We start from the raw sequence: 25,352 nt of genomic DNA on the forward strand, positions 1-25,352 counted from the left end.
AGTATCAGGGATAATTTCCTGCTAGGAAGATGTCTGGCAAAGAGGTTATAGGTCAGGCCCCATCCTGACAACAACCACTGGACTTCTCAGAGTCCATCTTCTGTGTCTACTGCACCTAAAGAAACAAGCACATTCCTCACAGATCATGGGCTGCTCTGTGAGGTGGCTAATACGATAATCTGTTACAGGAGGCTTACAAATCCATTTAAATTGATTTTAATTAATGAATCAATTCCTGGCCCACTGAAAAACTAGGTCCACAGACAGTAAGCAATACAAAGATTTGGTCTCTAATGCCAGCCTTGAATCTACAGGGGGGAGGGGGCATTTTCCGATCAATGCAAGACAACAGTAATAACAACGGATTGAATCTCAGTTCAGTACCCAAGCAACCTGAGGGAAAAGCCCCTCTACCGTTCCTACATTTTCATAATGGTTTCCACATTAAGGGGGGAGGGGGGGGTCACGTGCCAGGCTGGTATCTGGAACCTCTAAGATCAAATAAGCCCATTTTTCTCAAAGTCCATCAGAGTCCTTCAATCTGGACAAAAAATTATTTACACACCCCAAACACAAGTGACAGAAAAAGCATAAGGTGGTCCTCTCAGCTGCATGTTAGGTTGCATGCTAAACAGGAAGTCGTGGGTTCTGGTCCCCAACACCAAAAATAAAATAAAATCCTTTGCGTTTGCCCGGATTTTATTCTTTCTGGAGACTGAAAGAGCATCTGGCCTTTCAGGGCGGCTGCTGGGGATGAGCTGCAAACAGTCCCCACTTAAAGATGCTCCAGAGCTGCTCCACGTCTCGGGGTTTTTCCCTTGCTCGGTGGCTTTTACTGGCCTGCTGACCCACTCTAATTTTAGAATCCAATCAGAATTTCCAAGGACAGACTACTCCTTCAGGTCCATTTTTTTTTTTTTTTTAAATCAAAATCTGCAACCAACACCAATCATCAGAGGAGAAGGATGAAAAGGGCAAGCCCATTACTCAAAGGCTTTCTGAAGTTTGGGAATGAAGTCCTAGCACACTAACACACAGCCACAGCGAGCCTGCCTGGCACCCCCATGGCTCTGGCTGTGCAGAGAAAGAGAAAGAGCCAAGGCGCCCAGACACAGCCACTGCACGTTTCTCCCTAACTCCTTCAAGAGAGTTCACAAAACAGTGTGGTTTAGCAAGAAACAATTGGAAGACTGCCTGAAACACTGCAACAAAAAACTGTGGCGTTAGGAAGTCGACTGCAGGAAAAATCAGGACACAGGCCAGAGCTTGGGCAAAAAGGCCTACCTCCCTTCCCCCTCCCCCACTTTGCAAGGGGAGAGCTTGCTTGTGCGCGCACGCACGCGCGCGTGAGTGAGTGAGTGAGTGAGTGTGTGTGTGTGTGTGTGTGTGTGTGCGCATGCAAGAGCAAGTGTAGGGAGAGTGTTTGTCTGCCTCTCTCCCTCGCCCCTCTGTTCTGTGTCTGTGTTTCTGTGTCCAGTCTCTCTCTCCCCCACAAGGGGAATAAACAAAAGAACTCTGCTCCGGAGCCCTCAGGTTTGAGGACTCCCTGGTACCATGTGTTTGGAGTGTGCAGCAGCGATTCTGGGGACTCAGCCTGTGCCTTTTGGGCTGGGCTGTGCAGGGCTCCACAGCAAATCAAGGAGTGCCAATACAGCCTGAGATTCAGAGCAAGACCACAAATTATAAACAGTTTCAGCAAATTGACTTGAGAGCCTTTGTTCCTCAGACACCCATGCAGGCAGCGGAACCTCCCCACCGCTACAGCCGGGGCTGGGACTGGGAAAGGAAGTCGTTGAAGCCTGGATTTCCTGCTTTTACTTGTAGCCAAGAACTATGAGGCTTGTAGTGGTTTCAGGAACTGACTCATCCCATGATTCATGGATAAGATACTGCCTTTAATATCTTTCTGACCCTAAGACTGGGGAACTTCAAAACCAACCTGAAGGCACACTCCATTCTTACAGTGCAAATGACTATTCACGGCAAAATAAACAGGACACCAGGTTACCATTCTTCAGGCAGAGACAGGCAGAGTGAAGGACATCATCACATGGCAACCGGTGATCAGAGTTTAATCCACAGAGTGTGCCTTGACATCAACCCAACTACCCCAAAGTGGAGAACAGGTGGGATAGGGTTATTTTCAGATATCATTCCCCTAGGTGTAAAAATAGATTTAGCACAGCAATATTTTAATTCAGGCCCGTGTGGGGTTGAGACTCCATATACCTAAGATGTGCTGAAGCACATGGCTGGGTGGAACAGACAGAGAGACCCGGAGACTAGCTGACCAATGAGCAATGGGTAATAAAGACTCCTGTGCACGCAGGAAGACTGCACTTTTATTCCCATTCATGTGGAACAGACTTCACTTTCCTTCTACACACACACACAGGCACACATGTGCACATGTACACACAGGGAGGTACACATTTGTACACCCATGCACACACACACACAAGCAAACACACAGTCCAGAACTTATGAGCAACTTCTGTAAAAGAACAGCACCCCATCTCCTAATCTCCTATATTCATGCAAGTAACCCTAATTAAACTCAGTGGATCCAAAAAAAAAAACACCAAAGTAGGCAGAGGCTTGTTGGGAAGAAGGGGGTTCCCTGAATATGAAGGGTGTTAAGAGGGTTTCACAGAGGATGCGTATATCAAAATACATTATAGATGTATGAAACTGTCAAAGAATAAATTGAAAAGTTGTTAGTTATAGTACTGGGACCTTGCACTTCTGGACGCTCCATAAAGACCTCCATGAGTTTATTCATCACAGAGAAGTCCACTGGGGGGAATTCTCACCTCCATGCCCAATAACCAGTGGATCCTGGAGTCCCCTCCCCAACACCAACGCAGTACAAGAGGCACAGGGCAAGTCTCAAGAGTGGTTTCCACAGGCACTTACAGATTTACACACAAGCTGGGTAGCACAGAGGGAAAGAAGGGCAAGAAGAAAAGACATGGGCACAGGCTGGGACGGGGGGAGTGTGGAGGAGAACAGGGGACTAGGGAAGGCCCAAGTACAGGGGCTGGCAGGCGCTCCTCTGCGGGGCTCCTCCATCAGAGTTACTGACACGACGTCAGTGGCTCCCATCCAGAGTTCTCTCTCACAGCACTGCCTCCTGAAGCTTCCACTGTGTTGGAGAGGCACAGGACAGTGAGGAAAATTCCCTTTGTGACGCCGAGCTTTCCTGCAGGCTCAGAGGCCTGCCTTGTGAATTACAAGATTCCGTGCCCTTCTCTGGGTACACATGGAGCAAAGAGTGGAGACAAGCCCCACAATCCTGCACTCACAGCACAGAGGGGCAGAGCAGGGGACAACAAATGTGTATCATGGTTTCCCAGGCCAGGAGGTCAGCTCAGTAGAGTCAAGACAACAGTAATTTGGAATTCCTCACTCACGCTGTTTCTAGGCTGTGCTGCACTGCACAGGGCTTTGTTTGGCCAACAAAACAAGAAAGTATCCGCTAAGGCTGAAAGCCCAAATGCCATTCTAAAGAGACTATGGCTGGTATTTGAAAAACTGAGTCTTCTGGCCACCACCACCTCTGTCTGTCTTCTGCCTAAGTGATGTACCAACATGGGCATGAGTGCCCAAGAGGCAGAGGCAGGAATAACTAAAAATAAATTTAGTAGTAGCCTTGTTAGAAAAAAAACACACTCATTTTTTGACGTATAGGGTGTGCATTCCCACGATGGTAAAACAACAGCTGTGTTCCACAGAGATCTGCCGGGAACTATAAAGTCAACTTTTACTTAACCTATTAAAATAATATATTAGTTATAAATTCCTTAAATGACCAAAACATTAAATATATTGTATCTTAAAGACTTTGAACAGAGGGTTCATCACTTAATCCAATATTTACTGAACATATGTATGCAAATGACCCTAGTAGCATCTTCAAATATAGCCTGCCGTATGCAGGACACAATCAACATGGAGCGAGGTGTTGGAGAATATTATTTTAAGGTGTGTTACTTTTGTTTATGTTGCATTTGTTTAACTCTGTGAAGCTGTGTTACTGTGCCTGTCCAAAACACCTGATGGTCTAATAAAAAGCTAACAGTCAATAGCAAAGCAGGAGAAAGGACAGGTGGGGCTGGCAGGCAGAGGAAATATACAGAAGGAGAAATCTGGGAGAAAAGGAAGAGCAAGAAGAAGAGGATACAAGGGGCCAGCCACCCCAGCTACACCATCAGCAATAAAGAAAGAAAGGGATATAGAAATAGAGAAAGGTAAAAGCCCAAAGGTAAAGGGAAACAGGAAAATTTAAAGTTAAGGAAAGCTGTCAAGCAACAAGCCAAGCTAAGGCCGGGCATTCATAATTAAGAATAAGCCCCTGTGTGTGGTTTATTTGGGAGTTGAGTGGCGGGCCCCCAAAAGAGTGAAAAACCATTAACAGTGAGGCGTGCCTTGGTTAGGTAGACAGGAGGTGAGACACCTAACAGAAAAACATGGGGAAGACAAACCATGAGCCACAGTCATGGTTAGTCCTCAACGTGGGGAATATGGGGGGGGGGGGGCTGATTATATACCCAGGCAGGTCTCACGGCCATCCTCCTGCCTCAGTCTTCCAAGTGCTGGCATTCTAGGCACATGCCACTGCACCTGACCAGAGTTTTTCTTCAGGAAAAACACAAGGTGACCAGCAGATGTGTGGAAGTGGCGAATGAGAGCCAAGGGAGGGGGCCAGGCAAGGGAAATGTACATAGAAAATTCTTAGATACTGTAGGTGGGGTCCACTTCCAAACGGGAGCACAGTGTATCAGAGACGTAGCTAAAACCAAGTGTGACGTCAAACTACTTCCTACAGGAGGGACAGAAACTGCAGAGACACTTCAGTAAACCTGAGAGTGCACAGGAGACTAGGCATCGAGGATGCACAGGGTCCCCACAAAAAGACAGGGAGGCAATGAAGCCACCACTGCCAGCCAACAATAGGCATGAACGAGGAACAAGGATGGATTATACACATCTGAAAACCTAAAACCACAAAACAACAACATGGCGGGCTACAGCAGACTGGCAGACACTTGCCTAAGTAAGGCCTGGGGCTGGTGGCAACACCGTCCTCCTTTTAACTGGAAGGCAAGGTTGAACAGTGGGGGAAAGTATCTTTGTAACTATTCTAACAAAGGAAAAGGAATGGAAATAGAGGATATGGAGTAGGAATATGGAGTAGCCATTGGCAAAGTCCTCATCAAATACCAGAGAGAGGCAGCCAGCGTAACCAATTGTGGTCCCACTGTGAGACAGAGCAGACATTTTGTGTGTGTCCAAAAAAAATAATAATAATAATAACAACTGGGGGATGGAGAGATGCCTTAGCAATCCTACTCACAATCGACATCTCACAACCACCTGTAACTCCAGCTCCAAAAGATCCAATGCCTCCAGCCTCCTCAGGCACACACACCCACACACAAGCACACACAGACACAGAATTTTTTTTAAAAGTTAAACCAACAGGAAACAGATCAAACTCAAGGTTCAAGAGCTGCTAGGTCTAAACTCTCAGTTGCTGAAATCCAGCAGGGAGCGGAGAGCATGATAAACTGTACTATGTAGTTCAGCTGCAAAATCCAGATGGAGCCAACAATGAAAAAAACCCTGGGGCGTGCCCCCTCCCCACACACACACACACACACAGAGTTCATGTGTAAAGTACAAGCGCACACACGTCATGGAGGGAGTCCTTACCTTCCTGTTTGAGGCAGGGGCCCGGGCTCACTGGTGTGTGTGCTCCAGGCTAGCTGTCTCCACCTCTCACATCGCTGTGGGAAGGCTGGGTTCACAGACACTTGTGCTGCCTCCTCCAGCTGTATGTGGCTTCTAAAGAGCAGAACTCAGGTCCTGATGCTGCTCGTGTGGCAAGCACTTTACCCACCCAGGCATCTCCCCAACCTATAGAGTTTTAAGAAACAGCAACCAAGCCTAACCTGTCGGTCTGGCTTGGACCCTGATTTGAACAAATGAACTAGAGAAAACATTTATGAGGCAATCGAGGCGCTCTCAGTAGCAATGCTAAGCAATTATTAAGGTGCCAGCATGATTGTGATATTAAGATTGGTGGGGTTTAAGATGTCTTTTAAAATGTTTAAGTGTGCGCGCGTGTGTGTGTGTGTGTGTGTGTGTTATGGGGGGGGCTTGCATGTGCCTGCAGAGGCCACAAGAGGGCATAGGATCCCCTAGAACTAGAATTACAAGCCAGAAAGGGGTACTGGGAACAGAACTCCAGTCCTCTACTCAGAGTGCAATCAAGCACTCTTAACTACACAGCCATCTCTCCAGCCCCACGCACCCCAATCACAGTATGAACACACACAGAGCCTTCATAGATGAACCAGTATGGCACCCAGAAGTGCTTCAAGACAGGGTTGGAGGAGAGGGGCCAAGAGAGGGCTGCTGCCGAGGGGAAACGGCTCTTCGGGGGTTCCCGGCCTTCTGCTAGGCTGCACTTTCTCATGACATAAAGTCTGGAAATCTAACACAGAATAGAAACAGGAAGGTCTGACAGGAGATCAGACGGGCAGCACTCAGCTCCAGGGTGACGGTAACCACAGTCCTAATTACAATCACATTGTTTAGGAGGCGCCATGCCAATCCTTGAAATAACCTAGAAGCCCACAGCTATGTCCATGGCACAGGTAAGGAACAGCATTCCTCAAGATCAATGAGGCTGCTGGGGTCAAACATTAGTCAGATGGCGGAAGCCAAACTCTCCACAGTGCAGCAGCTGATGAAAATCACGATGAGTTAGTTGTCTTTGCAAAAACACTTTGGAGTGCTGTGATCTATAAGCCAAGAACTCCAGTACAGTAGGAGGAGGCAGAGTGTTTTCCCCATGGCCATTTTTGGTGAGGAGAGAGAGTGTGGTGTATGTGTCCCTGTGTGTCTCCATGGGTGTGTCTCCATGAGTGTATGTGCGTTTCTGCCTCTCCCCCTCCCCATGTGTATGTGTCTGTCTCTCTCTCCCCCTGTGTGGTGTGTCTTTTTGTCTCTGTGGGGGGGGGGGGGGCGCGAGACAGAAAAGCCAGGCCCGGCAATCTGCAACCACAGAGTTCAGGAGACAGAGGCAGGAGGATGTAAGCTTGAGGCTAGCCTAGGCTAACAGCAACATAATTGTCTTAAAAAGGGGGAAAGAGACAGGGAAGGAAGGAGAAAGGGTGAAGGGGGTGGGGCAAGAGCAGGAAGTCCAGCAAAGAGGAGAGCTGGGAAGCATGAAACTTACCCTTCCCGCAGAGGAGGCACATGGGAAAGGTTTTATTTGGCGGGACTGAGACCTGGGGTGGAGAGAGCGGGAAGCTTTCTCAAGGTTAGAGGGACACACACAGAAGCTTCCTGAGGGCCGTCTATGTTCTCATGGGCCTCACCCCCATGAGCGCTATCTCCTTCCCCACTTCTCAGGAGATGACACTGTGCCTGGCCTGGGTCATGTTGTCACTGGCAGAAAGGGCCTGGAACTAGGTGCGACTGCAAAGCCATCCTGCTAGGTGAATTTGCAAGAAACACAATAGTAAAAAAGGCTGATGGAGGGTTGTTACACCAAAGCTCCAAAGCTGAAGCTTCTAGAAAGGGACAGGGAGGGGCGGGTGCTGTAACGGGGGAGGGGAGGGGGGAGACATCGACCAGGGACCCCAACCACCACCTACCACCTAGGGAGAGAAGAGGAAACAGTTGCAACATTTCTCTCTCTCAAAGCAACCAAGGTATCAAAGATAAATACCACCTATTCCCAACCCCATCTCAAACTTCAGCCTCTGAGAAGCAGGTGATGGCCTGGTGGGAAGGTGGAGGGTGGAATCCATCAAGAAATGAAATCATGGTCACCTGAGAGAGTGCTATCCTAGCAGGATCTATTTGCATAAAGAAGCCTTCAGGGGACTGAGGGGACCCCTCCAGAGACCCGCAGGGCAGAGCAGTCTCCAGCTTCCCAACCATACTTGTTCCTCCCCCTACAAAACACAGGCAGCAGACAGACCCCATGCTCTCACTTCCAACGGCCAGTCCCAGGTCCTCACAGTCCTGAAGACTAAAGCCAAAAGCTAGAGCTGACCTTTGCTCTTTCCCTGCCAAACAAATGGAAAGCTTCCCTGGGCCACACCCAACTGTTTTAAGATCTCGGCAACGTTTATACTCAAGATAGAGAAAATGGAACTGCCAGAGATAAGTATTGTTCACCACCCCCTTTCCAAGGCAAAATCATTAACAGAGGAGTCTCTTTGTTTCCACAGCACCCTATCTTAACTCATTCAAATTCCACAATAAAACCTGACAGGTGAGTTAATCCTAAACCCTTTGTTAGCCTGCATATCTAAGAACTGGCTGTGTGACCTTGGGAAGCTTACTAAACCTCTCTGAGCTTCCTGGGCCTCAATTACAAATGGAGCATTTACATTTAAATGACTGGTGTTTAAGAACCGGCTTAAAACAGTCCCTACCTTCCCTACCTCCCCCAATTCCTGCTGGGAAGCCCAGGAATTATCACAACTAAAAAGGTCAAGGGGGTGAGCTGGCTTTGGAGGGACAGTATGGACGTGGTGGGCTCCTGGACTTCTCACACACCCAAGCAGCTCCAGGGGCAGGCATCCCAACATCATCGTAGATCTAAAAGCCCTGGGGCTGGCTAGGGGCATGACTCCATGGCAGAGATCTTGCCTGGCCGGTGTGGGGCCTTGAGTCCCATCCACAGCATGTGCCAAGGCCACAGAAGAAGCAACAGCAGAGGCTTCCCAGCACACCGGAGCAAAGGGACCAAGCCCCAAACTCCTAGAGTACCTTCAACGCCCCTCTCTCAGTCAACAGCCCCAATGAAGACACATCCCCTGGGCTCCTCAAAGACACTGAACTGAATAGAACAGCTGGACAGCACAGCTGGAGCAGCCCTGGCAGAGCCACTTGTGACGACGCACGCCTTTAATCCCAGCACTAGGGAAGCAGAGGCAGGTGGATCTCAGTGAGTTCAGAGGCCAGTTGGATCTACGTAGAGAGTTCCAGACCAGCGAAACCACACTTGAGACCCTGTCTCAAACAAAAAGACCCACTAGGACTGAATGATTCAACTAACTTTTGGTTTCGGACAAAGATTTCTTCCAAACGTTTCTAAGACTCCACCCCACCTCCCCCACCCATGTGTGTGGGACACCAGCAGTCTTCCTAAGAAGAGAGGGAGGCACTGGCAGACCAACGGCCCTCGCTCCTTCTCCACAAGACCACAAAGCTAAACACCAAAGGCCACACAGGCGTCCTGTCCAGACACTCTCCTTTCTGCCCAATAATAAGGAGTCGGCCAATCTCCTATTAGAAACGCCATATAGCACATTCTATGAACTGGGGCATTCTGAAAGTAAAACAGAGTGCCAAGGCAAGCCACACTGAGCAAGTGTTAGAAACTATCAACAGTGGCCACAGTGCTGGGGAAGACAATCAGGGTCTGACTGGAGGACATGGGAAGAGGAAAGGCCCCATGAACCAAGAAAACCAGGCAGAGCAGAGTCTGAAAACTGGGCTGTCAATCAAAGTGGCTTAGTCTCCTCCCTCCCCACCACCTTACATCAACTTACATACTGGGCATGATGGGCAAGCAGCCCCATGTGCCTTCCAGGGTGACTTCATCTACTTGATCCTTCATGACTTCATTGCATTAGCTGCCTTCAAGTTTAAGAGCAGCCGGTGGAGTGCTTACCCAGCAGGCACAGTTAGTTCCCTGGGTTAGATCTTAGCACAGGAGGTGGAAACAGGGGGGTCAGAAGCTCAAGGCTATCCTTAGCTATACAGTGAGCAAGTTTGATGCTAACCTGGGCTACATAAGACCATGCCTCAAATAAGTAAACATGTACATAAATTTAATCAGTAACTACATAGAGCATTTGCCATTCAGGAGTCAGTAACATTACTAGCACTTAGTAGGTGAAAGGTTTCCCGTACTTTGTAGACAGTATCATTATATAGCTCTGGCTGGCCTTGAACTCACAGAGATCTGCCTGCTTCTGATTCCCAGGGCTCAGATTATGCTAGGATGAACCCAGGTCCTTGGACATGCTGGGCCAGAGCTCTATCATTGGGCTACACTCAACCCTATATGCTCCATCTGAAATACTCCTATGGGTCCCTTTAAGGGACCTTTCTGGTTCTTCCTGTTCCTTTCACTAAACCAGGCAAACAGATAGAAGCTCCTTTCATTAGGTCTAAATATTAATCGCCTGAACCACCACCAAAATTCATGAGATGTGGCAGCGGGTACACCAGACACCAGTCAGTGCAGTGACCAGATCCTGAGTCTATTACTTTGAAGACACAGCTCACACGTTGTAAAACTTAACCTCTGAAAGTATACGACACACTAGCTTTCTGGAAAGCCGCTGGGGCTGGGGCTGGGGCTGGGGCAAGTTTTGAAATCTCGATGGCTGTCAGTCTGCTCACCTCCAAAAACTTCCCTCCAGCACCTCTCTCTCTCTCTGCAACATTTTCAGTTTTAACTTTTTCAGACTGGGAAACTTGACTGAGTAGTACCCCCTTCCACGCACGGCTTCCTAGGAGATAAGGAAAGGAAGCCGATAAAATGCAGGTGGTCCCTGGCTCAGGCTCCCACAGAGCAAGCTTTAACTACTCAAACTGTTCAGCCAGAGTGGCTAAAAACTCAGGGTCAACGACACACCCTGAACTGTACTGAGAATCTGAGCAAAGCAGGACCAGTTTAGGAGCAGCTGACTTCAAAAAACTACCCACATGAAATTGTGAAAGAATTTAAAAGAAGGAAAAAAAAAAAAGCAAGTAGGCTCCCAAGGAGTTGGCTCATTTATCCAGGATACCTGGAATTAGGCATTCATCACTTAGGCTAACAAATGTCCTGTCCTCTTGAATATGCAAACGGCAAATAAAAAGAGAGAAAAAAGCTGAGCCCCCGCCCCCACAAGCACCTGAATTATCATGTGAAATGTACCTGACGCCAATAAACGGGGAGTTTACTAGAGCAGAGACCAACGGGGCAGTCTGTGGTCTTTGGGAGCACAGAGCCAGGGAGCTAGGGGCAGCCCCTCTTGCAGTATGGACCCGCCACTCCAAAATGCCTCAGCCCATCTTCCAGGTGAGGAAACAGAAGGCAGGCAGCCTGCCTTAAGCAGTCTCTAGAGGGCCAGGCATGGGGAGGCAGAGTTTGTGACTTCAAGGCTAGCCTGGTCTACATAGTGAGTTCCAGGCCAGCCACAGCTACACTTGTGAAACCACGTCTGAAAAACTAAAATTACAAGAAGGGCAATGCAGTTAGGCATGAACAGGGACCCTCTCTGCCTCCCAAGGCTAGGTAGGTGCTCTCAGAACCCCACGGGGTTCCAGGCAGGTCCAAGCCCCTAGAGCATTGTCTCCCTATGAAAAGGCCCCTTCCAACAGTCAGCAAAGAAAAGAACTTGTAGACACCAAGCTCAGAATCAGGATGGAAGCCTCAAAAAGGCTCTTCTTTTAGACAGATATAAATTACGTATTTTCTGAAGAATTTTCATTTAATTCTTTTTTACCACTTGGCAAAGGGGACTTCAACTCTTATGTATTTACTGATGGATTGATTCCTCCACTCACTGCACAGGGGAGTGTGCTTCCAAGCTTGGAAGGTAGAGACAGCAGGGCTGCTTCAGCCTTGCCTGCATACGATCCTGGTTTTCTGGGGGCCTTCTCACCAGATTTACAAATAGGTAGGCAGACAGACACAGTGGTACTAGTCTGTAATCCTAAGCATTCCAGAAGATGAGGCAGAAGGATCACAAATTCCAGGCCAAACTGGGCTATATAAAAAGACCCTGCTGTGCCCGGCTGTGGTGCACACCTTTAACCCCAGCACTCAGAGGCAGAGTCAAGCAGATCTCCAAGTTTGAGGCCAGCCTGTTCTACAGAGCTAGTTCCAGAACAGCCAAAACTACACAGAGAAACCCTGGAGGGGGGACATGATGTTACCCTAAAAAAAGGGGAGGGGGTAAGAGAGGGGAGGAAACTCTAAATGAAGACCAAAGCCCAAGAACAAAAAATACTCTGCTTAAGGTCACAGTAGCCAAGACAGCCCAGAATGACCAAAGTCCAGACTTTTGCACACCATCTCACCCTTAGTGATGTGACATTCTTAGGTGTGCTTACTACTGCCTCTGTGACGACTGTCTCAGGTTCTGAAGAGTGTCTTCGGTCACATGGAAGATCAGGCCTGCCACGATCCTCCCATTCCCACACACCCCAGCACCACAACACTCAAGCCCGCTGGAGCCACAAGGCTCAGTTGGTAGAGGGCCTGCCTGTCTGCAGGGAGCCCAGGGCTCCGTTGCCAGCACCACAAACCAGGCATGTTGAAGCATTATCCCAGGAAATGGAAACAGGGCCGTCAGTTCAAAGTCATCCTCAGGTTACATAGTGAGTTCTACGCCAGCCTGAGTGAGATATATGATAGAAAATTAAAAGTAAAAACACCTCCTGGGCTGGGGATGTTAGTGGAAATACATGAGAAAGAGAGAAAGTGAGTGAGTGTGTGTGTGTGTATGAGTGTGAGTGGGTGATGCTTAGCATCACAAAAGTGAAAATAATACAATAAAGATTTGCCCTTTAGAACTCAGGAAATTCGATACACATGCTTCCCTACCAGCTCCTCACTACTTCTCTGTGCATCTGTCCTGGAGGGGCCTGGAGATGGCTCACTGGCTGTCTTTTCCTGACCGCCAAGTCGCTGTCACTGTTTAAAGGCACAGTGTTTCAAGCAGCAGCTCTATAAAGATCAGGGGCACGCACAACTGTCCCAGATGAATGGAGAAGAAGCTTGAGGACAGAGCTGAGCACCTGGCTCCTGTGAGTCTGATGCAGAGCTGCTGCTGCCACTGCTGCTGCCGCTGCTGCTGCCGCTGCTGCCGCCGCTGCTGGGCTCTCACCCTCCTGACCCCTAAGTGCTCCAGCTCGAGAGGCTCTAGAGCCTTCCCTGCTCAAACAGCAGAACCTCCGCAACCAGAGCAGAAATCTGCTCAGGAAGCCCTGGGAATCACATCTGCGAACAGCTGGGGGACTCTCCAAGGAGTTGGTGATGCCAGACACAGAGACGATGGTCCAGATTGTTTTATTGCTTCTTTTGTACAAAAAGGCGGGCCAGTAAGATGGCACACACACAATCAATAATAATAAACCATTTTTAAAAGGCTTGTGCACATTGTTTTTTAATTCCACAAAGATTTCTCTAAATGCCTAGGCACACACAACCTCACAATAACTGAGATACCACTTACCCTGACTCCACCAGAGGCTAAAAAGAGAAACAAATACAACACGGTCCCCTCCCATGAGCAGACGTCTTCAGAGGCCTTTTAGAATCAGAACACTAAGGAGTCCAGCCCTTCAGTCTCTACAGCTGGTGTTCATGGTATAGGCAGGAGTAGAGAGGCTGACCTGGGCATGAAGCAGAAGGAAGTACTGTGAATCAGTCACTAAATGGGTCTTCATGCCCTCAATTACAAATCCAAGTGTCAAAATGTGAAAACAGATGAAGGGCCTGAAGGGTGGGTGTGCACATACAGGTGGGAGGTGATGGGGTATTCTCACCCTGGCTTCCCAGGCATGTGTAACTGAGGCAAAAAACATCTGCCCAGGGGCTGAAAACCCAGTGGTCATGTGCATGGCCAAGCTTCCTAAACCATCCACTGTGTGCACAGAGCCCTCCCTGCGGCTCCAGCCACTCACCAACGGGGTGATTCTGACTTGGACTCAGCTTTTGCTGGACACCTGAGTAATAGTCTAGAAGCATTTCCTAACAATTGCTGGATATGAAAAGCAGCCACTTTCCCGTTCCCAAACCATGGGTAGCCCTTCCAGACAGACATGTCAATCGTTTTTTGCGCTTGGTGATGAAGGTGAAAGAAAATTCAGGAGGTTTTCTGGATCTATAACAGAAGCCTCTTATCAGACTAGAAACAGCAGCAATGTTATCTCCTCGGTACTTAAAACAAAAGCCAGCTCTGAATTAGGGGAACTCTTGGCTCCGCCAATAAGAAAGGAGCACTGACAGCCTGATGTCTGCTAGCCTGTCAATGCCAACACCTGAGGACTTTAGGATGGTACCAGCATCCCTTCAGCTGATGGGAACTGACTTTAACCACCAGGATCTCCGAGAGGCTCTGAGATGAGGAGGTAGCCAGAGGAGAAAGGACCAAAAGGGATCCTTCCAAAGGAAACGTGGGCTCACACAATGGTTTGGGCATCAGCACACCCCAGGCCGGGTGATGGGTGATCTGAAAATGAGGCATATCAAAGTGCTATTGATAAGCTGACTCACTAGACAGCTTATCTGAGGCCCTCATGGGCCATATGGTGCCCCAACTTCTGCTGCCTGTTGCTGCCACAACAATAGGCTCGCCTGCCCAGAAAGCACCGTCGTGGGACAGAAGCCCAGCAGCAGAGGCATGTCGGCGGCTACGGTGTTTACATTTTATTTTGTGCTGTTAGCTTTTGTGTTTCCCCCGGTGGAGACTTCAAACACACACCACACACACTTCATGTCAGACACAAGGGCTACCTGCAGAATGCGTGTGTGTGTGTGCGTGTGTGTGTGTGTGTGTGTGTGTGTGTGTGTGTGTTCCATATGTGCTTGTGAGTGGGGACAGATCAGGTGAACAAGAAAAGCAGATGTCAACTTCAGAATTGGAACATGGCTGGTGGGGGAGGGTGAGCAGGCAGGCTCCCAGCTAGTGCAAGAGCAGACAATGCGCTTTTCTCAAAAAAAAAAAAAAAACACACACACACACACACACTTGGGCCAGGCAGGCCTCGGGGAGTGGCTATTTAAAACGCTTGGCTCCTTTTATTCCACCACCATGGAAGTGAATTCAGTTCTTCAGAGCCTGAGCAAATGAAGTCATTCGGTTTGCAAGGTTCTCCATGCTCTTCGGCAGTAGGAATCGGCCAGCTAAGTCGTCCTTTCTTCATCAACTTCATCTTGCTTGAGAACGATAGCAAGGTCATAGAAAAACTGTAGGATATGAGGCCCTGGGGTGGATGCTGTCAAAGCCATCAGGAAATCAAGGTGTCAGGAAGACAAACAGGTATCACTTTCCAAAGGCTAGGCTGGCATGAAAGACTGACCAGGTCTTTTGTCAAATGAATTCATAAGCATTCTAGGTGTCTTCCTATCTTCCTATCTTTGCAGATGATCATAAAATATTCTTTTTATCTAAATGGCTACACATTAGAGAAAAGACACTGGCTTGCAGTGACAACTCTGCAGCTGGAGCATCAGGTGACATAAAAACTGCCTAATACGCGGGTCCTCCAGGTGATTCAAAGCAAAAAATGGAGGCAGAAGGCTCTCTCAGTACTCACAGCAGAACTACTGCAAACGGGTACTGGTTTCCTCTGGCCGCCACCATCTCCGCACCTAAGTGGACAAAACAGTCTTGGACGAACTTCTCAAATTTTCTTAAACATTCTCAGATTAAAAAAAAAAAATCCTTTCAAGTTAAATTGAGATTATGCTTGAACTCCATCCAAGAGCAAAGCTGAACTGAATTATGATAATTAGAAAGCTGTGCCTATATTTTTAAAAGGCAATACAGTTGATGTATTTTTTTTAAAAGTTCATGCCAGAGAATATAAGTTCAGTATGTTCTCACATAATCAACATTTCCCACCATTAGCCGCAGTTTTTCAGTTTATCTATCAGTACTGTCCTGTATTCTCAGAGCTCAGTGCCACAGTCCTCTTCTGCATGTACACATAAGGCTGCCAGATCCTAGAAGTCCCCAGAACGTCCCCCTGTAGAGGTGGATGCTTAACATCTTCATCAGTAAATTAGTTCACATTTAAGTCTAAGCTCGTTTCCAACACCCTCTCTTCCTAATTAAAAAGAGTTATACAGGGCCGGGCGGTGGTGGCGCACGCCTTTAATTCCAGCACTCGGGAGGCAGAGGCAGGTGTATCTCGGTCAGTTCGAGGCCAGCCTGGGCTACAGAGTGAGTCCCAGGAAACGCTCCAAAGCTACACAGAGAAACCCTATCTCAAAAAAAAAAAAAAAAAAAAAAAAAAAGACGGGCAGCAGTGACGCACACCTTTAATCCCAGCACTCGGGAGGCAGAGCCAGGCGGATCTCTGTGAGTTGGGGCCAGCCTGGACTACAGAGTGAGTTCCGGGAAAGGCGCAAAGCTACACAGAGAAACTCTGTCTCGAAAAACAAACAAACAAACAAAAAGTTAATACAGGGTTGACAATGTGGCTCAGTTGTTACAGGGGTTGCCTATCATTCCTGAGGCCCAGGGTTTAATCCCAAACAAAGGTATAAACCCAGAATGGTGTAATGGTGTAATCCAGCCTGTAATCCCAGCATTTGAGCAGCAGAGCAGGAGGATCACGAGTTCAGGATCATCCTCAGCTACACAGTAAACTGAAAATCAGCTATATAGGACCTGCTTCAGAAAGAGGGGGAAAAAAAAAAAAGCTAATGAAATCATAGTAAAGAGCCTTGAAAAACTAAAGTGAATATGGAAAGGAGGTAGAAAGCACCAGGATAACAAATACCAGCTTGAAATGGGGGTGGGTGGATGCACAATCCTCCCCTGGGCTGCCACAAAACTGAAAAGACAGCTTCTCTGGAGAACACTCCCATTGTCCAATCAGAAGAGAGACCTACATGTGTCCATTATCCCCACCCCTAGACTGAGGAAACCATCCTGAGATACCCAACTGCAGAAGTGAACAAAATGGGAACTTGGGATCTGAGAGTAACCCACCCTGTGGGAAACACTGACCCAATCCCTGCCCTGCAAAACCAAGGCTTACCATTCACTTGGAGCAAGTAAAAAAATACACATTACAAGATTCTCCTATTCTGCCCCACTGCAAAGACTGAACATTTCTGAAGAAATGATCACATTTCAACCTCAAGTTCAAACATGGGACAGCATTAAGGAAGCCCATAAAAGAGAGCCTCGAAGGACTGGCAACTAGGTTCACAGCTTTGAAACTAAATAAAAATCCTCCAAAAAATGGAGACCCAAATATTCCAGCATTACACACTAGGCCCTGGAAGCCAGCAGGGTGGAATACCCTGTTCAGATATGCACCATAGCTGCCACACAACAGGGTCTAAATCAAACAGCCCAGCTCTGAGACGGTGCTAAGGACAGACCTGATTGCTTGATCTTATACTTTAATGAATACGAAACAAAGCATATCAATACTACATGATTTAGGTTCCAACTTAAAAAATAAGATGAGCTAAAAGTCTCTACAGCTAAGAAAAGGCAACACGAAGCTACAAAACATGATGGCAGCTAACACCAATGCCCAGACAGCCAAGCACACCCTATGTTGATCAATGCGGGTGAGCAACAATGTATTTTTCTTGCTGAGTTCAGAAGTAGGGCATAAGCAGCCTGCAATTCCAGTCACCGAACTCTGAAAGAGAAGCTCTTGGGCCTGCCTTGATTAACAAAAAACCGATGTTTTCTTGCAGTTTTGGGGAGAAAGCTGTAGTGAGCACTGGCCTAAACCTGGGGGAGGGGGGCGCAGACCCTACTCAAAGTTTTATCACAACAGATTCTGCACAGCTCTTACTCAGAAATACATATACTTTTTTCTGCTTTCACACTCCCTTTATTGGAGAACAGAATGAAGTAGCAAAAAATGGTAGCTTCAAAACAAGGGCTATGGTCATCATTTTTAAGCCTACAGATCATGTACGGTTATCTGTACGGACCTCTGGAGTGAGAAAACACCATCACAATTTCCATTTGCGAGCAGTGTAATTATGCTCACTCACAATTAACCCGTAACACATGAGATTAAAGAGGGAAAACAATCCTACAGATGTTCAGGCTCTTCTCGTACAACCGCCATGGATTGGGGGCGGAGAGGATCTATCCATTTCCAAAGCAGGCAACTCCCTAATGCTGCTAATGGCCCGTCTCACGCTTGGGGTCTCCATTCTTGTAACTGCTCTTGTTATATACGTGTCCACTGACAATATGTTGCCAAACAGTCTAGACACCAGTGATACCACGCATATTCCTCCCCAGATAGTCCCATGAAGATGTGCCTTCTTACATTTGCTTCTGTGTCTATCAGAACCAACTAAAATCAAAACTGGTTATGCACTACTGAACTAAAATACATTTTTTTCCTTAGTTTTCTGTCTTCTTCCCTAATCAGAAGATGCCAGCACCCAAAGTGAGTACGTGAACATATAATTCCAGCTGTATGCAGCAAATGGGGGGGGGGAGAAAGCAGGAGGGGCAGAAAGCTGACTCCCCACCAGGTGACCCTTGCAAGCCCACCCTCACCATTTCACAGTGCTGTGTGGGAAGCAGACACTGTCCCACAGTAGAAGCAAGAGTTACTCATTCAGAGTTCCTGCAGCCTGGGTCAGACTACTACGCTAGGATGTCCGCCTGCTTCAGATTAAAGGTCACTAACTATATACATAAATCCTGGCCTTTGCTTGTACAAAATTTCCAATAATCCCAGAGTGTTCTCTAGAGTTTATAAAGAACCCTAGGAAGGAGGAACTCACACAAAAATTCTGCCCCCCCCCCCCGTTTTTTAACTCTTTTGTAAAGGCAAAGTGTCTCTCTGGCTTTGTTTCAAACTTGTTTAAAAAAATAAAAAGTATTCTAATATTTCCTTAAGTCTGCAGTTTCAACAATACTTGCCATTAAACTGAAAATAAAATGGTTTACTGAGGACATCAGCAAGACCCAGTAACGGAGACAGCTTATCAGTTCATTTTTTTATACCAACAACAAATAAAAGAACTGCAAACTGTTGAAAACCTGAAACCTTAGAGTCCAGCACAGTTGCACATTCAAAGAAATACTACACAAAAATATCTTGTGACCATTTATGGAAATACAGAGATTAGAAAAATACGCCTTTCCCCCTTAAAATCATCAACAATTTAAAACCCTGCTGTTGACAAAGGTTCAACTAAACGCATTTGTCTTTCTCAGAGCCGTGCTGTAACTGGCTCTACTGTTTCCTTCTAAAGAGGAAAGATTCTTACCAAAGTTGGATCCAAGTCGGACCCTTATAAGCATTCAGATGTGTCTGGGCCCAAAGATCCTGCTATTCACAGAAAAGCGCATACTAAGCTGAAAGGCGGAAGCCCCTGGCAGTCTGTGCAGCCTGAGGACTATTTCCAGCCCCAGTCTCAAGGCAGATTAGCCCCCACCCAAGAGCTCAGGCTTGCACAGACAAGCCATCCCTTGACTCCGGGTAGATCGCGGCTCCCTAACGGGAAGGATCTGTCCACCCGGGGAACCACCTGCAGGTACTTAGCACACCCTAAGCCACCAGAGCACCTAAACTTCCAGAACGAATCCAGGCCACAAGGCGGAGAGGAGATCGAGTTCTGTTACTTTGCATTATCTGTACGAATTGAAATATTTTCCTTTCACTATTTTGAAATCTGATCGTATTTACAGACCTTTTTGCCCCAAGGACCTCGGCTCCTTTCAAATGCGCTATTTTAAAACCCGGCCTTTCTACGCTCCCGATTCCTGGAATATCTGTAAGTTTCCAGGGCTGACTGAGATCAATTTGCATTTCTGTAAATCACAGACAGCTTCTAAGAACTTAACAAGTCTCCTGAGAAACGCTGGTGGCTGGTATTTCATTGTTTCATAAATATTTTTATACGGGTGACACCATTCAACTTTAAATAAATCTTTAAAAAGAAAGACGATTAAAAAGAGAGGAAAACTGTGGTCTGGGTTTTATTTTCGTGGGAAGAAGATAAATGCGAGCCCCTCATTGTTTTCAACTTAGAATGTAGCTTTGGTTTTAAAAAAAAATCCACTTAAAAAGGAAAAAAGAAACTCCTAGAAGTTCAACTTTCTTTCAAACGAGCCTCTGGACTTCGAAAACAAGTGGTGCTGCCGCGAACAAAGGCTAAAAGTGTCCCCAGATTTTTCTGCCCTCCTGGGGATCGTTTCTCCTCCAATAAACAAACAAATCCCCCAGTATTTCCTACCGAGGGCAAGTTTTCCAGGGAGAGTCGGCTCCCGGGTTTGGTGGTAACTGCGACTCAGTCTTTTTTGGACACAATGTTTCTGCTGACTCCTGAAAATTTTCCACTTGAATGTGCACTGGAGCGGCGGCGGCGGCGGCGGCGGCAGCGCTGGAGAGGCGGCAAGGGCGAGAGAGCCCTCTTTCATCTCCGGGGAGGAGGAGCCCGGGTCGGCGCGGACCCCGAAGGGGCCGGGCGCCGGGGGAGTCGCCGAGCTGCAGGCTGTAGACTGCGCGCCGGACGCTCTCCCCACCCGCGATCGGGCGGAATTCCGCGCTTCCAGGACAAGGAGCGAAGAGCGCGGGAGAGAGAAGAACGCGGGAGAGAGGGGCGCGCAGAAGAGCGGAGCGGAGCCGCCTGTTGCCGCGCGGGGCTGCGGCCCAACTTGCAGGGCGGCGCGGCCGCTCCCCTCCGAGAGCCCCGGGAGCCGCACACAAAGCGCAGATCGCGGTGACGCCTAGGCAGCCCGCGCCCCCGCGTCCGCCCCGCGCGCAACTTACCTCGGCCGCCCAAGCGGGCGCGGCAAACTTCGGGGCGCTGGGCCGTCGCCCCTGCGCTGCTCCAGCCGGTACTCCCCGCGGTGCTCCCGCGCCGGGCCGTCCCAGGCCGGCCTCGCCGGCTCCCGGGACGGGCAGGGCGCGCCGGGGCAGCTGCCCGCGCTCGGGCGACGCTGCGCGCTGGGGGGTCAGCGCATGGCCTGCGCCCCGCCGCGGCCGCCCCGGGCCCGGGCCCCGGCGCGCGGACTCCCCGCGGGCTGGAAGCGACTGTGCGAAGTGCTGGGGGGCGCCCGCGGCGGGCGGCGGGGCCGCGGAGGCTCGGCTCGGCTCGGGCGGCGCGGCGCGGCGCGAGCGATGCGAAGAATGTGCGGAATGAGGACAGGAATGAAATGAACGCCAGGACCGAACTCGCTCCGGAGGGGTGGGGCCTCGGTGACGTCATGCCGCCGGGGCCGGGTGGGGCGGGGCCTGCCGCCGCGGTGACGTCATGTGTGTGGGGCGGGGAGCGGGAGGCGGGGCTTGGCGCCCACGGGGGAGCGGGCCGCGTAGCGCGCGCTCCAGTCTTTGTGCGGTGTGAGGCGGGGCGGCCGGGCTCTGCGAATGCCGGGCGTGCCCGCCTCTGCCTGCTGTGCCTCAGTTTCCCCCCTCTTGGTGCGCGCAGGTACGGGCGCTCCCGGGTTAGAGGGGAGATTGCTCTTCTGGAAACTGAGGCCCAGGCGGGCGGCTTCTCCAGCCCGCCACTCCTCCCTTAGCCCTTTCGCTTTACCCAAGTTCATGGTGATCGCGCAAATCCTAGGCTTTGCAGACTAAGGTTGGAGCCTCCCAGAGTTCTCGCTTGCCGTGCTGCGAGTTGCACTCTACAGAAGTCCTGCACCCGGCTAAATAAAATAAAAAATAAAGTCTTTCCGGGCCGTCCCTTTAGGGAAAAAGTGAGGGTCAATCATAAACGGTTTGAACTCTTTTTGGAGTGGGCAACACTGCAGTACTTCAGAAACTCGGTTAAAGTTAACGGTAGCCGGAACAGACATGCTGGCAGCTTGAGCCGGTTGCAGTCCGTAGTTTCCCAGAAAGGAGAGAGCCCTTCCCGTACCGGGACTTCCTTCTTTCAGCTTTGGCTTCAGAACAAACTAATGGCGCCTGTTTTGTGCTGGAGGATTCCCGGAGTGTACATAACTCAGGAAAGCTAGTGGGACTCACTGCGGCGCATTTGCTTAGAAACAACGTTTACTAAAGCGTTTTTAAGGCAAAAATATCGTTCATTGGAGCATTTTTAAAAGTTTATGTCAAGAGAATTGAAGACTCCCAATCCGTTGTAAAAAGTAATACAGAGACATTCTTTGTTCGCTTTGCCCAGCTCTTCCCCATGCCATGTCAGCCAAAATTATATCACAATCAGGCTATTAATTTTCGTGCAGATTTTCCAGATCTACTTGTACACATCGGTGTGTATCTGTTTAATTCTATACAATTTTCTCACCTGTATATATGTCCACCACAGTCAAGTACAAATGCATTATTTCTGGTTTGTATGCAGTAATATGAAAGGCTGGCAATAAGAACCTCAGCCACCTAGACAGACTATTCGAAAATACACGACTATTTTTCGCTTTAAAACTGTGGCAGGAGTATTTCTTTCCAGATAATCTCCTATAACAACACCAAATAAAGTCCAATAGCTGCTCTAGCAGAGGACCAGGCTACTGTACGTCGTGGCTTTCAACAGTCTGTAACTCCAGTTCTGGGGGCACCAGGCATAAACACAGTGTACATACATGCAGGCAAAACATTCACATATGTAAATAAATAAGAATTTTTTTTAAGTCTGATAGCAGAGCCAGCCTACCTAGTAGGTAAAATTTCTAAACCACTGTTTGTCTTGCCCATGACAGGCTGGTTACCCTTCAGACTCCAGTTTGCTCCTGGCGATTTGATGTTCTCTCATTCTTACTAACATTCAAAGCTATTCGTGGTGTGCTATAATTCCTTGGCCAGTACATTATACAACTCCTTCCTTCAACACATACTTTCTTTGATGTGTAGACTAAAAAACTTTTCTTCAACAAAGTCTGTTCGACTGGAGCCAGGAGTAGTGGCACCTGCCTATAATCCCAGCAATCAGGAGGCTGAGGCAGGAGGAGTGGCACAAGTTTAAGGAAATCCTGGGCTAAAGTATTAGAGCTTGTCTGGAGGAGGAGGAGGAGGAGGAGGAGGAGGAGGAGGAGGAGGAGGAGGAGGGGGAGCAGGAGCAGGAGCAGGAGCAGGAAGAAGGAGAAGATGAAGGAGGAGGAGGAGGGAGGGACGGAAAAGAAAGGAAAGGGGGAGGAGGGGAAAAGGGGTGGGAAGGAGACTGGTTAAGGAGACATCTCCTTCCCAGGACCTGGAAGTCACTCAGTCCAGCTATATCACAAGTATTTGTTCTATCAGTTCACAACTCATACTCACCTATACAAGACAGGTCTCATTCAGCTAAGGGTACTCTGTCTAGAACCTGCTCACAAATAGGAAGTCAGTCATCATCCTCTACCCATCTGTTCCATGCATTGCACTTTCCTTCATCTCCTTACTGGCCAATAACCAGGACCTATGAGTTTAGGGCTATGCATGGTTGAATCCATCTGAGGGCAGAAGCCACAGCTGCCACCCACTAAAATGATAGCAGTTTTCATGGACCAATGTCATTCGTAGCCTTCTATATTTACCATCTCAACTAATCCCCACTGCATCTGGATAAAGTAGAAATTCTTAACCCAGTTTATACAGAAGAGAAACTGAGTTGCAGAGAATAATAAAGTGTAAATCCAAATTCCTTCTGATTTATATTCATAGCCTGTGACAAATAGCACAGTATGCCAAGCACCTTTATACTGTTACTATTCTTTAAGGTTTTATTTTAAATTTTATGTGTGTGTGTGTGTGTGTGTGTGTGTGTGTGTTAATGAGAGTGCAGTACCTACAGAGGCCAGAAGGAGGTGTGAGATCCCCTGGAGCTGGAGTTATAACACTTGTAAGCAGAAGCATTTGGGTGCTGGGAACAGAAAACAGTAAGCACTCTTAACTGCTCAACCATCTCTCCAGCCCTGAGGTAAGTGCTATTATTATTATTATTATTATTATTATTGTTGTTGTTGTTGTTTTACAGACAGGCAAACTGGGGATCAGAGAAGTAAGATAACTTGGCCTGGGGTGTGTACTTAGTAAATGCAGAGCAAGAATGCAAACCCAGGCAGCTCCACTAAGATTTCATGCTTAGCCATGCTCTCAGCATCCCCAAAGCAGCACTTCATAGAACTTAAAGGATCACTGGTCTGCAGGGGCCACTCACCCCGAGATGTAGCAACCTTATGCTAGGTAAATGATACAAAAAGTTCATTTCTCTCAAGCGTCCCCAGAAAGAAAGCTAGCTGTGCTAACTTGTTACACATGAAAGAACAGTACGAGCCCCCACAGAGCCCCCATCCCACTCGGGTTCCTGAGACACATCTCCCTGAGAAAGAGGTCCCCAGTCCTCTGAGCTGGTAGAACCCCGAGGAAGGGTGTGGCCAAGAAAGTTTACTTCTTTCCAAGCTAAAATGCATTTGTAACAATAATTTGTTTTTACTACTTAAGCTCCCTTTCTTTCTTTCCTTCTTTCTTTCCTTCCTTTTTTAACATGTGTGTTCCAGTGAAGAATGGAGGTATCTTCCATGATTATCCCCTATATATAGTTTTTGAAAGTCTCTCACTGAACCTGAAACTCATCGATTTGGCTACTCTGTCTGGCCAGTGAGGTTCAGGGATTTATCTGTCTCTGCCCATTGTACCCTAACCCCCTAGGGCTGAGATTACAGCCACAAGCTCCTGTGCCTGGCCTTTGTCAGAGGTTCTGCGGACCCAAACTCAGGTCCTCATGCTTTCCTGGCAGACATTTTACAGAATAAGCCATCTCCCCAGCCTGGGTCTGGAGTCCATAGCCAGATTGTTCACTATGTGGAAGGCACCTCTTAGCCATTATGAAGGACCCCAGTTCTCTCTGCATTGGACTCTGCATACTTCCTGAGCTTCTCCACATATTGACTTGACTTCAAAGTCAAGCAATGGGCAAGTGGGGTAAGGGTAGACGGAGGGAGGGAGGGAGGGAGAAAGAGAGGGAAGGAGGGAGGGAGCAGGAAAAGACTGTGTCCTTTTAGCTGCACTACTCCCCCCCTAAGCGGCGGAGCTTCTTTTCTGCAATATTCTGTTCACTAGAAAGAAGTGAGTCACTTAGACTCCCCTTCACATTCAGTGAGAGGCAGTTAGACCCACCTCCTAGAGGTAGAGGGTGGGGTTTAAGGAGAAGAGACCTCTTCAGCATGCATAAGTCTCTGGGTTTGATGCCCTGCGCACGTGAGTGCATACACACACACACACACACACACACACACACACACACACATTGTTTTAATTTTTTTTATTTGTTTGTTTTTGGAGACAGGGTTTCTCTGTGTAATTTTGGTGCCTGTCCTGGATCTCACTCCGGAGACCAGGCTGGCCTTGAACTCACAGAGATCCACCTGCCTCTGCCTCCTGAGTGCTGGAATTAAAGGCGTTCACCACCACTACCAGCTAAAAATATTTTTTAAAGAATTCCTTACAAAGACTTCTGTCTGTTTTAGCCACCATAATCTCCTTCCCCAGTTCCTAACACAGCACTTGGCACTACCATATAGAATAAATATGAATGTTATTACCTATATGCAACACCCGAAACAGCCACTGTTGACTGAAGTAGGAGGATCGCTTAGAGTTCAAAGCCAGCCTGGGCTAAGTAGAGAACACAGATTTACCACTGAAGGACTGTGGTCTCTCCTCCA

The 25,352-nt window shown here is 48.3% G+C and overlaps 1 protein-coding gene across 2 annotated transcripts in view; it reads right to left on the reverse strand.

The window, feature by feature from the left end:
- The window catches only part of Tead1 (TEA domain transcription factor 1), a 231,700-nt gene extending 211,075 nt beyond the window's left edge, over window positions 1-20,625 (reverse strand). For both annotated transcript variants that reach the window (XM_059268706.1, XM_059268697.1), the window contains exon 1: window positions 20,527-20,625. The gene's annotated coding sequence lies outside the window, so the exon portion shown is untranslated. The remainder of the gene's footprint in view (window positions 1-20,526) is intronic.
- Between the last annotated feature and the right edge of the window lie 4,727 nt (window positions 20,626-25,352).

The sequence above is a fragment of the Peromyscus eremicus genome, chromosome 1, assembly GCF_949786415.1.
Source record: "Peromyscus eremicus chromosome 1, PerEre_H2_v1, whole genome shotgun sequence".
In the NCBI taxonomy this organism is placed as follows: domain Eukaryota; kingdom Metazoa; phylum Chordata; class Mammalia; order Rodentia; family Cricetidae; genus Peromyscus; species Peromyscus eremicus.